The following is a 10889-nucleotide window of genomic DNA, read 5'->3' as shown; positions in this document are numbered from 1 at the left end:
GATCCCCTGTTTTGACAGGTTGAGATATGATGGATATAGAGGCCATCATTATGCTTACATGGTAAAAGAAATGCTTACATGGTAAAAGAAATGCAGGAGGTTGAGCCCACTTGCTTTGAGCAGGCAATTGGAAATAAGAAATGGGAAGATGCCATGGATGAGGAGATGGCAGCATTGGATGCAAATGCAACATGGGAGTTAGTGGATTTGCCTAAGGAAAAGAAGGCAATTGGATGTAAGTGGGTGTATAAAGTCAAGCACAATGTTGATGGTTCAGTGAGCAGGTACAAGGAAAGATTGGTTGCCAAGGGCTATGCGCAGACTTATGGCATAGACCATGACGAGACATTCAGCCCGGTTTTGCAAGAATGGCAACCGTGAGAGCTGTCATTGCTATGGTTGTAACAAAGGGTTGGTCTTTATATCAAATGGATATAAAGAATGCTTTCTTGCATGGTGATTTGCAAGAGGTGTACATGATGAAGCCACTAGGTTATGCGAGAGTGATGAACATCCAGATTTTGTGTGCAGGCTATGCAAAGCCTTGTATGGCTTGATGCAGGCACCCATAGCATGGTCAAACAAGATCGGGGAGTATCTTGTTACCATTGAATTCAGATATCCAATGTAGATTTTTCACTATATGTGAAAAAGACAGATAAAGGGATCATGCTATTAGTCATCTATGTGGAGGACTTAATTATCACCGGTGATAGTGATGTAGACATACATGATGTTAGGATGCTTTTGAAGCAGAAGTTTGAGATGAAGGATTTGGGTGAGCTGCGGTATTTCTTGGACATAGAAGTGGTGAGATCACCTCATGGCATTTTGCTATTGCAGAGGCAGTATGGCTTGGACATATTGTCCAAGTATGGTATGATAGGCTGTAAGCCTATTTCAGTGCCATTGGAGCAGAACACAAAACTTTCCGCAGATACAAGTGAGCTTTTGGAGGACCCCACTACATACAAGCGCATAGTGGGTAGTTTGATCTACATGACCATTACAAGGCCAGACTTGAGCTATGTTGTTGGACTTGTGAGTCAGTTTATGCAGGCCCCTAGGAATCCACACTTGGATGCAGCTAGACGGATCCTCAGGTACATAAAGTCCACAGTTGATTATGGACTTTTCTATGAGGCTGGTACAGAGATACAGTTGCATGGGTACACAGATGCTGATTGGGCTGGTAGTATTGCAGACAGGAGATCTACTAGTGGTTTTATATTCTCATTTGGGAGTGCTGTTGTGAGTTGGAGAAGTAAGAAGTAGCCAACAGTTGTTTTGTCGAGTACAGAGGTAGAGTACAGGGGCGCTGCTATGGCAGCTTGTGAGGTAGCTTGGTTTCAGAAGCTACTTGGTGACATGGGAGAGCTCGTGGATAGGGAAGTTGTCATATATTGTGATAACATGAGCAGCATACAGTTGGCCAGTAACCCAGTATATCATGCTAGAACGAAGCACATTAAAGTGCATTATCACTTTGTGAGGGAGAAGGTTCTAGCAGGAGATGTAGATCTGGTATATGTCAGCACAGAGGATCAGGTGGCTGACATCTTCACAAAGGTATTGGGCACAGAGAAGCTCCACAAGTTTAGGAGCTTACATCAAGTGTAGTGTGTGGATTTGAGCTCAAAGGAGAGTGTTGAGATATCGAGCTCAACTAGTGCTACGACGGACATTGATGACCCGCCTGGGTGATAGCTTCCGCATCTACACCACTGGCATGGTTGGTGAGATTATGGGTGATATGCCGCCAGTGGGATGACAAGTTGTGTATAGCCATTTTGGATTACTAGAGACTGGCATAGTTATAGTGCCAGCTCATTTAGTCGAGTTCACATTATGGACCAACCCTTGTATGTTGTAGTAGTTGAGTACTAACCCATATAGTGTGTACTCTTATCTTTATGTTATGTTGGTTGAGTAGAGAAGAAGAAGATAGAAGAAAATTCAGCTATCCATCTCTCTCTTGTGTCTTGCTCTCTCTTGTGTGTGTGTATTTGCTTGCTAGGGTTTGAAGCTCTCCCTCTCCCCCTCATTCTTTTTAGTAGGCAACTTGTGTATAGCAGGTGTGGGTTGACTAGCTGAGGGCACCCACAAGTATGAAGTCAGGTAGCCCATGACCCAGCATGGAACAAGCTGACCAGCCTTGATCAGCAAGGGACCTTATAAATAGAGCACCCAACCCTCCACCCTAAATCATCAGCAGGTGATTTGCACTCAAGGCTACATAGTCCACAGGTGATTGGGAGAAGCAAGGAGAAGGATCTAGCACAGCCAATGTTTGCCTGGACAGTTGAGGTCGCAGGTTGATCAATCTTTGTGCATTCTTTTAATAGATATAATACAAGGATTAGGGTAAAATTAATGTGTGGCAATGTTTGCAAGTCTTGTGCTGCACAACTCTCTATGTAAAATTTTCTTTTCTAGCATCCTTTGTGTTTTGCTTGTCTAGTTAGGGTGGAATCAAGGTAACATTAGGGTTTGGGAAGAGTCATTTGGGTATCTTTGCTCTGATCCACATTAGGGTTTGGGAAGCTCCTCAAGCATACTCTCTTTAGGCTTAGCTATTTGATCAAGCTACCTCGATCGCCACTTGTAGGAGAAGCTTTGCCTACATCTTAATTTTGTTCTTGATTTGGATGTTTTTCTACAAATTGCGGCTTTGGTTACATGGTCGAAGATAACTCGTGCACATCGACAACGGTTATAGCTCTACGTTAATTAGCGATCGTGACACAATATCACACGAGACTCATCGCATCATCGACTTCAGTATCACAGACTGACAAAGGTATTCCTATTTTTCTCTCTTTTATATTTGAATACACTAGTAACCACTTTCAACATTGAAGGTGTATCTGTGGTCCACTTTCGATACCGAGAGTGTTATTTGGAAAACTGGGGAAGGGCTCGTTCCCTTATGTTTATAAAATTTTGGGAAGGACTGTGCCAACTTCCCACCATACTTTATGTATGGTTTTTTTTTCCTCTTGCACAAACAAGCACAACGACGACGTGTAACTCAGATTCAGATATGCTAACCAATTTGTAATTATTCTTTTTGCAAGATACTTCAAGATCTCCATCGATCATAAGCATAGGCATGTGGTTCATCGATAGCGGATGTGCCTCTAGCACCCTTTCTAAGTACGTTTATAGATTCACATTCATTCGATGAATTCTAAATATTTATAAGTAAAACTGCACGGTTGTATGTTTGCTAATTTTTTTCTTTGCCTTTAAAATATATTAATCAAAACCGCCAAACATTTGCTATAGGTAACATGGCAAACTGAAACTTATATACGCGTATAAGGCTACCCAAGCATCTGTTTACCATAATTTATTTAATCTTCATGGCTCAATTGTCGACCCCCCGGTCTTGGGAAGCACAAGCAACATCTCTATTGATTGAACTATTGTGCACATGTGTATTACGATATAAAAACTTGCTTTTTATGTAGTTATTGCGTGTAATTGTAAATATAAATTTTTATTAATACATTTTTTTGAAACAGGTAATATTTTTATTTAAATTTTTTGAACCTAGATTATTGCTAGGTTTGTATGGTCTAGATACTTGTTGCAACAAGAGCTTTGGACTCCTTGGGATTGGGAATGATTGTGGATCAGCTTCATGTATATGTAATGTTTGTAGACTATGAAAAGCCTAATTATAAGTTAGATTTTTGGTTCATAGGCAGTAGACAATACAGAATTTTTTGATTTACTGTCTACAAGCCTGTTCAAATGCCATTCATCTCAACAATTGATCCACCGAATGAGTTTTGTAAGGTTTTATCCTTCAGCTTTTATTTCTTAAAAAATTATATCTTTCAATAGCTAATGTTATTATGTTATGTATATTTATTAGATAGATGGTGGCGAGGAGTATAGGCTTCCAAGGAGAGATATTGCAGTCTCGCTCGAAGATTGTTTTAGTGGTTTGCCACATCAATTCTGTTAGTGGTGTAAAGAGAAGTAAATTGTGTGGTTCCTGTTAACTTATGAGCCAATTAATGTGCATACCAATGATGATGGTTTTTCATGGGACATTGATCTACTTTTTTGTGTCACTCTTTCTGCTGACGTGTCATTTTTGTGTGTGGATGGTACATGATGTACTGGCTTTGTATTGGTTTTTGGACTAGACTCTACCTTCTATGTTTTCCTATCATATAGTCATAATGAGAGTGAGAAGGCATCTAATGTGGTAATATATTGTAACCTTCATTTTTAAATTCATGTTGTGGATTGGTTTTCTCAATACCACGTATGTTAAGATTATCACCACTACACTGGGTTGGAATGCTGGATGTATATGTATGCCAAGTTCGGTGTTTTCTTCAAAGAAAAATAAGTGCTTCAGGAGCTCCTAGGTGGATATAAATGGCAAGCATAATGTGTTCATATATAAGTAGCCAAGTTGAGGACCATGAGACCCAAAATGGGCTTCAAATATGGGGCCTATCTCTCCTCTCCTGAGGATGAGTATGTGTATATCTCTTACCCGTCAGAGACGGGTCATGCCACTACTTAGTGTGGAACAAGACTTTAAGAACCAAATAGGTAACCACGATGGCTAGCCACACCAACATGTTATCTCCCACCTTAACGAGCAAATCATCGAGAATAGAATCCCCAAGCAGCCATCATTGATGAATGAGCAACTCTCCTAGTCCCTCTGGTTGAGCTCCCCATTATTATACGTGGCTATGAATATTGTAAAAACATACTGGGGACAAAATATTTTAAATATAATTCAAGAAATGTTTGAATAAATAAATCTATAAATATTTTAAAAGTTCCTTGAGAAAATTTCCAACGGTGTTTGAGTTGCCTACGATGTGGGTCGTTTGTGGCTCGCTTCTCAATTCGATAAACAAACGAATAAATAATAAAATGTTCTTCTCTTCATCCATCAAACGTTCAAAATTTGAAAATTGTTTAATGGATTTATTTGGCAAATGAGAGGGAAAAAACAAAAAAGTAGGGAGTATTCGTTGTTAACAAAATTCAAAGCAAGAATCGTCTCCGTCTCTCCCCCTCTCTCTCTCTCTATATATAATATAAATATATATTATAGCTCTGCTTGGGCAGGTTACTTTTTTCTCTTGCAAATATTCAACCATGCCCCATTGATGTCACATAATTCACATTTCAATTGTTTGATTGTTGCTAAGCCATAATCATGTGCTGTGAGTCAGAAATTACTCATTTGGTTGTGTGTTGTGACCCCAGAGGTGGCCTGCTGGATGCATACAGGCCAGAGGCAAGCTAGCAAGATGCGCCTCAGGTACTTACAGGCTATCTTGAATCAAGATATCGGCTTCTTTGATACAGATGCCCGAACGGGGATGCTAGTTGAAAGCATCTCGAAAGACACGGTCTTGGTGCAAGATGCTATCAGTGAGAAAGTATGGTCTTTGTATGTCTATGCATCTATAAATGTGTATGTGTACACACGTATGCATGTATGATTTCATTCAACATTCATGGGTGCAAGTATGTGTGTGTGTGTGTGTGAGTGCACGTATGCTTCTCTTATGCATTCATGTGTGCATCTTTGCTTTTTATGATGGGTCTGCATCTTTGCTTTTTATGATGGGTCTGCAATGACCAAGATTTCGGCTGCAGATGGGAAACTTCTTGCAGTTCATGGCTACATTTATAGGAGGTTTTGGAGTTGGGTTTTCTATGGTGTGGAAGTTATGCCTGGTAACAGTGGCAGTGGTCCCCGCTATAGCTTTTGCAGGTGGCTTGTATGCCTACACGCTCACACGTTTGACATCCAAAAGCCAAGTAGCCTATGGAGAGGCAGGGACCATTGCAGAACAGGTACAGTATCAAGCCAAGTGTGGTAATATAAAAGGTAAATCAACTCAATCTGTTTTGAAATGATGAGAGTTCACTGAATAATTGCCTATATTCCTGTCTGTTGATCTTGCAATAGACAATTGCGCAAATTCGGACGGTCTATTCGTTTGCTGGTGAGAAGAAAGCTGCTCAGTCTTTCTCAGACTCCCTAGCCCTGACATTGAAGCTGGGCTATAGAGGGGGATTGGCCAAGGGCTTGGGTCTTGGACTCACACACACCATTCTGTGCTTCTCATGGGCCTTGATCTTGTGGTATGGTGGTGTGCTTATCTGGAGTGGGGAGACTAACGGTAGAAAAGCCATCAGTGCCATCTTCTCTGCTATCATCGGTGGCTTGTAAGAGCTAAAACTAAACTTGTGAGGTATTTGAGCTGTTTTGTATTGCATGGGATTCAAATGCAGACATCATGGATGCCTCCTATGCCTTCCTTAGGATGATGCCTTGAGCATGTGGTGTGGTTGTGTAGGGCATTGGGGCAAGCTATGGGCAATGTCACTGCATTCAGTAAAGGAAGAGCGGCAGCGTACAACATCATGGAACTGGTGAACAAGCCTGCCAAGATGGACCGCCATACCGATGATGGCTCAAAGCTCTCTGAAGTGAAAGGGGATATTGAGCTTCGCAATGTGGTCTTCAGCTACCCTTCTAGGCCAGATGTTATGGTATTTGAAGACTTCTCCTTAATGATACCCTCTGGAAGGACTGTTGCCCTTGTTGGGGGCAGTGGTTCCGGCAAGAGCACAGTTGTTTCCCTCATAGAAAGGTTCTATGATCCCATAGGAGGTATTGTTCAACACTGCAACAATCAACACATGAGAGAAGTCAAGTGATAATTGTAAGGGACTCATGTGGGACCTGTTTTGGGTTGTTTTCTGTCAGGCCAAGTCTTGCTGGATGGTGTTGATATCTGCACCCTTCAGCTGAGGTGGCTTCGGGATCAGATAGGCCTCGTCAATCAGGAGCCTGCCCTCTTTGCAACTTCTATATTAGGGAACATACTCTATGGCAAGGAGGATGCTACCATGGAGGAAGTAGAGGCAGCAGCTAAAGCAGCAAATGCCCATATTTTCATCAGTGAGCTGCCCGATGCATACAAAACGCAGGTCAGCTCTCCGTGTGTTTCAAGCATGTGTTGACGTGCTCAAAGTCTGGGAACTGACTTGATGGGTTTGCAGGTGGGAGAACGTGGAGTGCAACTTTCAGGTGGCCAGAAGCAAAGAGTGGCTATTGCGAGGGCAATGCTCAAGAATCCCAAGGTTCTTCTGCTTGATGAAGCAACCAGTGCATTAGATGCAGCATCTGAAAAGGTGGTGCAGGATTCATTGGACCGTCTTATGGTAGGAAGGACGACTGTCATCATAGCCCACAGGCTGTCCACCATCCAGAATGTGGACACCATCGGTGTGGTGCAGGATGGGCAGATCGTGGAGATGGGCACCCATGATGAGTTGATTACGAAGGGCGAGCTGGGAGCTTACTCCACTCTTGTGAAGCTACAGGAGATGGCGCTGGGGAGTGATGGAACAATTTTTGGTCGAACATCAAAGTGAGTCTTGTTAATTTCTGAACTGTTATGACGTGAGTGTATGGTCCATGCCGTACCATTGTGAATATTTTCATTTATATACAGGGCAACAAGCTCATTGGCAAGAATAAGTTCTGGCCGTGGGAGTGCTCTATCAAAGAGTGCGAGGATGAGCAGTGAAAGGCATCTGAGCCATCAGATGAGCAATGTGTCTGATGTTCACAAGGTGAGGTTTAAGCTGATGCTTACATTTGCTAAACAAACTTTGGGGTTTAGCTCATTATTGTACCCTCTAGGTTCTAATGTTTTGCAGTGGTCTGGTACAGGAGAAGGCGGATGAAGAGATGGCAGAGGAGAAGAGGGAGAGGGATTCGAAGGGGTCCTACTGGAGACTGATGAAGCTGAATGCACCTGAGTGGCCGTATGCATTGTTAGGAAGTGTGGGGTCAGTCTTGGCCGGGGTAGTGAACCCGATTATTGCATTAGTGATAAGCGAGCTGCTCAAGGTGTATTATGAACCCGACATGAACAAGATGAAGAGAGAGCTGCAGAAGTATGTATTGGTGTACGTGGGGGTTGGTGTGGTCACAGTGGGCATCTATGTGCTGCAGCACTACTACTTTGGTATTGTGGGAGAGAATCTTACAGCCAGAGTGAGAGAGATGATGTTCAAAGGTGATGCACCAAGATTATCTGCGTTGATTTCATTTTAAGCATGGAACTGGATAGTGGTGTGATGCATGTGTGGGTAATGGCTGAAGGAAGGGGCCTGAGGATGCTATGCATTTGTCCAGACTCCATACCTGCGGTATGACATGCGATGAGGATGCTCTGCATGCGTGACTGCATCTATATGGACTGTGGCGCAGATATGCAACGCATGTGCGTGTGTACGACCTAGTTGTTCCATCATTCATGCGTGTGCCGTACTGTGTGTTTGTGTGAGGAGGCTATGGGTGACTGTCTATACGGACTGTAGGATGTGGAACGCATGTGCGTGTGTACGACCTAGTTGTTCCATCATTCATGCGTGTGCCGTACTGATGTAGTGTGGTAGATCCCGTACAGCTCACTAATTTTTTGAACTGATCCGTGCCACCCTTCATGCAGCCATGATACGAAACGAGGTGGGCTGGTGTGACCAGGACGAGAACAACAGCAAACGATTGGCGGCGCGATTGGCCACGGATGCAACACACGTACGCGCGGCCATCGGTGACAGGGTGTCGCTGATACTACAAAACGCAACTGTCTTCGTCACCGCTTGCGTCATCGGCCTCGTCATCGAGTGGCGATTGGCCTTGGTCTTGCTGGCCACATTTCCTCTTCTGGTGGGGGCCGCAGTGTGCCAGGTAGAGTGACGTAAACCTCAAAACGGTATTCTTAACGTTATACTTGCCGCCGGCAAGGTTTGCGTACATTGTTTGTCGTCACGTCAGACTTGCTGGCACTGCAGACGTGAATTGTTTGTTATAGCGTAGTCTTGCCGATGAGCATAGACTGCCGGAAGTACGCTATGTCGCCGCAACGGCTGACGTGATTTGTTTTGCCATGCAGCAACTCTGCGTGAAGGGCTTTGCTGGAGATCTTAACGAGGCCCATGCCCACTGCAGTATGATCGCTGGAGATTCCATTGGAAACATCCGCACCGTCGCCGCTTTTAATGCCGAAGACAAAGTTCTGTCGCTCTTCACAGAGGCTCTCCGTGAGCCGGCCAAGCGGAGTTTTCTGCGGGGCAACATCTCCGGCGGCTTCCTTGGCCTCTCCCAGATGACAATGTACTGCAGCTACGCGCTCGTGCTCTGGTACGGCTCGACGCTCGTCAAGAACGGCACCTCCGATTTCGGCTCAGTCATCAAGGTCTTCATGGTCCTCATGATGACTGCCTTCGCGGTCGCAGAAACGCTGGGGCTCACGCCAGACATCATCAAAGGCTCCGACGCCCTCATCTCCGTCTTCGACATCATGGACCGACGCACCTCCATCGACCCCGACGACCCCTCGTCGGAGCTCGTACAGAGCGTACGTGGCAACATCGAGCTTGTCGATGTCGAGTTCGCCTACCCTACCCGTCCGGATGTCACCATCTTCAAAGGCCTCAACTTGCACGTTAGAGCCGGGGAAAGCCTTGCCCTGGTCGGAGCCAGCGGTTCGGGCAAAAGCTCCGTCATCGGGCTCGTCGAACGTTTCTATGATCCGGCGGCCGGCGCCGTCACTATAGACGGAAAGGATATCCGGCGGCTGAATCTCCGTTCAGTGCGGCAGCATATTGGGTTAGTGCAGCAAGAGCCGGCGCTGTTTGCGACCTCAATATATGAGAACATTCTGTATGGGCGGGAGGGGGCAACCGAAGCTGAGGTGGAAGCTGCGGCGCAGGCTGCCAACGCGCACCGTTTCATAAGCGGGCTGCCGGGCGGGTACCAGACGCAGGTGGGCGAGAGGGGGCTGCAGCTGTCGGGCGGGCAAAAGCAGAGGGTGGCCATAGCACGGGCGGTGCTCAAGGATCCGGCCATTTTGCTTCTGGACGAGGCCACGTCAGCGCTGGATGCTGAGTCGGAGAAGGTCGTGCAGTCCGCCCTGGACAGGCTGATGGAGGGCCGTACGACAATTGTGGTGGCGCACCGCCTCACCACCATCCGCAACGCAGACACCATCGCCGTAGTTCAAGAGGGCCGCATTCTGGAGCAAGGGTCCCACAACCAACTCATGGGCAAACCAGACGGCTCCTATGCCCGCCTTGTCAACATTCAACGAGCACGTAGTCATTTCTCAATTGCACAAACGCAGTAATCATTTGAAATTTCAGAAATGAAATTTCTCAATTTTCACAGATGTCGTAATACTAATGAAATAACCTTGGTTTGCCGATTTTTAAATTAAGAGCTTATTGTTAAGCACTGATGATGTGATCATGATTATATGTCATAATATCTATAAACTTACAACGGTCCTTTATCGCCACTTGTATATTCCCTCTAGTCCCAATGCCTATTTAAGGAGATCCCCACACAAAATAGGACATTTCCCAAAAAAGATGAAATCCCCATACAAGCAATAAACAAAACTTCAAAAGTGAACCCCTTAGGAGTTTGCTCTTGAGAATAATCCCCTTTTGTCTAGATCTTCACCACAGGTCTTCTTCTTCCCAGAAGATTTTCAATAAGGCCATAAAGATGTCCACTGGTTGCTTTTCTTTCAACTACCACCTTTTAGATATGGGCCCAAATTTGGGGTATTTGGTTTTGACATCTTTCCAAGTGTATACTTGCCTTCAACCAATCAACGTTAGGGTACCCTCATATGTAATACCATCTCATCATCAGAGGTCTGAATCACCTAATCCATGCTTACAATGCCTGAATTGCCTCAACAAACAGATTATTATTCATCTTGTTAACATTGAAGTAGTAGAGCCAACAAACATACTCTCCAAAGGAAAGTCTGAGCTTTCACTGGGATCAATGATTCCCAAATCAA

The 10889-nt window shown here is 44.6% G+C and overlaps 1 pseudogene across 1 annotated transcript; it reads left to right on the top strand.

The window, feature by feature from the left end:
* The first annotated feature begins 4724 nt into the window (after positions 1-4724).
* Positions 4725-10266, top strand: LOC147632129 (ABC transporter B family member 19-like; annotated as a pseudogene). The gene is made up of 10 exons (XR_015267298.1): positions 4725-4733; positions 5217-5426; positions 5647-5847; positions 5963-6222; positions 6354-6990; positions 7063-7433; positions 7518-7638; positions 7739-8087; positions 8523-8764; positions 8970-10266. The product of XR_015267298.1 is annotated as an ABC transporter B family member 19-like (transcript).
* The last annotated feature ends 623 nt before the right edge of the window (positions 10267-10889 follow it).

This window comes from Cibotium barometz, chromosome 14 (assembly GCF_041138505.1).
Source record: "Cibotium barometz isolate CiBa-2024 chromosome 14, ASM4113850v1, whole genome shotgun sequence".
Lineage (NCBI taxonomy): Eukaryota > Viridiplantae > Streptophyta > Polypodiopsida > Cyatheales > Cibotiaceae > Cibotium > Cibotium barometz.
The sequence above is the reverse complement of the archived record's forward strand: the minus strand, read 5'-3'. Positions and strand labels throughout refer to the sequence as shown.